The sequence below is a fragment of the Conger conger genome, chromosome 5 (genome assembly GCF_963514075.1).
Source record: "Conger conger chromosome 5, fConCon1.1, whole genome shotgun sequence".
Lineage (NCBI taxonomy): Eukaryota > Metazoa > Chordata > Actinopteri > Anguilliformes > Congridae > Conger > Conger conger.
The window spans coordinates 63,297,627-63,301,332 of NC_083764.1; the positions used below are offsets into that span (position 1 = coordinate 63,297,627).

The 3,706-nt window shown below is 54.4% G+C and overlaps 1 pseudogene; it reads left to right on the forward strand.

Annotated features, from left to right (window-relative positions):
• LOC133128970 (endophilin-A2-like) overlaps positions 1-2,519 on the forward strand; it is a 7,033-nt pseudogene extending 4,514 nt beyond the window's left edge.
• The last annotated feature ends 1,187 nt before the right edge of the window (positions 2,520-3,706 follow it).

Below are 3,706 nucleotides of genomic sequence, written 5' to 3' on the forward strand. Positions count from 1 at the left end.
GGAGTGTGGTGAGTGAGTGAGTGAGTGAGTGAGTGAGTGAGTGAGTGAGTGAGAGAGTGAGAGAGTGAGAGAGTGAGAGAGTGAGAGAGTGAGAGAGTGAGTGAGTGAGTGTGAGTGTCCCTGTTCCTGTGTGAGTGTGTGTGTGTCTGCTCGCAGAGTGTAATGTGCTCTTCCTGTCTGTGACATCATCAGAGGTCATCCTTCCACCGCAAGACATCCGCATGGAAAGCCAGATATTGTGAGTCAGAGATGAGGGCCAGGTGGGGGCCAGTGTGGCATCTGTGAGGGGGGAGGGGGGTAGAGGTGGGGGGCGTGCCCTCAGGCTGGTCTGACCCTCCCCCCCCCCCATGCCAAACTCCTGCAGTCTGGTCCACCGGGGTCAAAGGTCACTTCCCACGCATTCTCCCTGAAGCCCACTGCTCACTGGACCCAGTTTAAAGTGTAGTTCCTTGTGTTCCAAAAAGAAAAAGAAAAAAGGCCACATTTGGTTCATCCTGGCCGGTAACGGGGGGATGGACGTACACTTCCTGTTCCTGTGTTTGTATCTGCAGTGAAAGAGGTGTGACTGAAGGAGTTGGGTTGGGTGGCAGGTTGTTGTACTAATCCAGTGTGCAGTGTTCTCTCACGGGCGTGGCTAACCGAGCTCCACCAATCAAAACGCACATGCGTAACATCCTCTGGAACGACGCCGACAGCGATTGGTGGATGTCACTTCCTGGTGTTTATCGCCAGACATTTTCCCACCAATCGGCGTTGCCGTTGTTCTCTTGGTTCCCCCCCCCCCCCCCCCCCCCCCCCCCCCCCCCCCCCCCCCGCCCGATTGGTGGAGCTCCTCGGGGTCGTTAGGTCAGTACGGTGATGTCATAGCGGTCTTTATCGGTGGAGAGGGGCTGTCGCTGCCCTGCTGTCCTGAGACCAGCCGATGGCTCTCAAACTCAGCGCCTTGGGCAGTCGCAGCTGATCTCAGGTCAGTAGGGACTGGGTATGGGTGTGCAGGGGGGATGGGAGACCCTGGCTGTGTCCGAAATAGTTCCCTGTAAAGTGGGCTCACCAAGGTGTCGGCCATTAGCGAGGAGTTGGCTGACCCCCCTAGTTCAGGGGTGCCCGGTAATGTGGCGGAGAGGGCCAAGAGTCTGCTGGGTTTTCATACCAGTGTCACTCTCCACCGGCTCATTCCACCAATCGGCTTCCCTTTTTCTCTGGTTGTTGGTGTGTGTCGATCGGTGAGATCAGCTGGTGCAAGCGATTGGTTGGTATGAAAAGCAGATGGCTGACACCCTGGTTGGCGGGGCGATATAGGGAGCAAGCGGAGCGTTTCCTGACACAGCCGCTTTGGGCGTAGGGGGGGTCTCCACGGTTCCGTGCTCGGCGTGCAGTTCCTGGGCTTCTCCAGCAGAGGGCACCAAACCCTCACGAGTCTGGCCTCGTAGTTCAGACTTACAGAAAGAGAAGGGACTCACTCTCTCTTCTCCCCCCCCTCCTCTCTCTCTCTCTCTCTCTCTCCCTTCCTCTCATCTTCTGTGTCTATCACTACCCCCCCTCTTCCTTGCTCTCTGTCTCTCTTACACCTTCTCGCCCTCTCTCCCTTCCTCTCTTAACACCGTCATCTTTCCCTCATTCTCTGTCCATCCTCCCCGTCTCTCCCTCTTTATTCCCCCCTTCTCTCGTTCTGTGGTTCTGACCCCCCCCCCCCCCACACACAGCCCAGTCGATGGAGCAGGTGCCCGTGCTGCAAGGCGCTATAACGACTTCGACCCGGAGAAACGAGGGCGAGCTGGGCTTCCGCGAGGGCGACATCATCAACCTGACCAATCGGATCGACGAGAACTGGTACGAGGGCACGCTGCACGGCCAATCAGGATTCTTCCCGCTCAACTACGTGGAAGTGGTGGTCCCCCTGTCGCACTGAAGGGGTGCAGGAGGAGGAGGAGGAGAGGGGGAGGGATGGAGGGAGGAGGAGGAGGAGAGAAGACCCCGGTGTGTCCTCTTCCTCCTCCTCGTCTCCCGTCGTTTCCGTTGTCATGGTCACAGGTGCCCGTATTCCTGAGCACCTGGACCGTTTTAAAGAAGTTACATCATCACATTCCAGAGCCAGAAAGGGAAGACATGAAACACTACAGGTGTGTTCGCACACACGCACATGCACACACACACACACACACACACACACACACAGACAGGCACACACACACACACACACACACACACACGCACTTACAAACTCACACTCTCTTACTAACATACTCTTTAACGGTGGATTGTTTGTCGGTGGTAATGGTGTGTGGTATTGCAGCCTAACCGGTTGTCGTAATCAGTGGTTTTGTCCCCCCCCTGCTGGCCAGGCGGTGACATTGACTGCTCTTAGTCTGCAGGAAAAAAAAAAGAAAAAAAAAAAGGTTACAAATTATTTGTGCCCCTTCAGAGAATAGACACGCGCTCGCTGGCTTAGCTCAGGCTGTTCTCCTCCCGCAGCCTGCCGCTCTGTGTGTGTGTGTGTGTGTGTGTGTGTGTGTGTGTGTGTGTGTTATGGGCAGTTATACTGCACCTGGAGCTCTCGTTGTGAACTGTGCAGCTGATTGGCTGTGGGGTCTTTCGCCCTGGTGGGCGCTGGGGCCCTTGCTCTCTCTCCTCTCTCTCTCTCTCTCTCTCTCTCTCTGTCTCTCTCTGTCTCTCTCTGTCTCTCTCTCTCTCTCTCTGTCTCTCTCTCATCTGTCTCTCTCTCTCTCATCTCTCTCTCTCTCTCTCTCTCTCTCTTTCTCTCTCTCTCTCTCTCTGTCTCTCTGTCTCTCTCTGTCTTGGTGAGCAGCAGTACTGACCCTTTCGTATAGAGAAGGGAGTTCTGCGATTGCTTTCATGTGTTTGTATTGTGTGTGTGTGTGTGCCTGTTTGTGTTTGTCTGTGTCTGCTTTTATGTATATACCTGCACCCCCTTCCCCCCCTCCCATTCTGAGATTTGAAATGGAGCATGTAAAAAAAATGTAATTATATATAGAGTAACGCAATATCTAATTCTGAATGCATTTGACTGATCCGTCTGGCAGAGTCTGTCTGAATGGCACTGCTGGCAGTGTCCCTGTGTGTGTGTGTGTGTGTGTGTGTGTGTGTGTGTGTGTGTGTGTGTGTGTGTGTGTTGATGGAGAATGTGTCAGAGGTGGACATGAGAGATGTGCAGCAGAGTTGAGCTGAGCCGATCTGTGCCAAAGTGAATAGAACCGGTCTGAACCGGTCTGAACCGGTCTGAACCGGTCTGAACCGGTCTGAACCGGTCTAAACCGGTCTGAACCCGAGCAGGCCAGGCAGGGGCTGAGAGAGCTCTGCTTTAAGTGAATCGTCACTGGTTGGTTGATTGATTGATTGATTGACGAGGCAGATGCACCAATCTCAGCAGGCTGAGCAGAGTTTTAATGCAGAGGGGTGTGTTATTATGGGCGGAGTTCAGGTGCTGCGTGGTGGCAGCCGATTGGACCAGATGGGCCTGCGCTGTCTTGCTGTTGGCTGACCATCATGGCAGGTGGCTGTACAGTTGCCTTGGCTACTGTGGGTCATGTGATGCATCTCAGCCTATCTCTGCAGACGGGTGTATGGTTGCTGCTGGTCATGTGACATTTCTCAGCCAATCTCTGCAGACTGCTGTGTGGTTGCTATGGTTGCTGTTGGTCATGTGACGTGTATCAGCCTATCTCTGCAGACGGCTGTTTGTCCATCT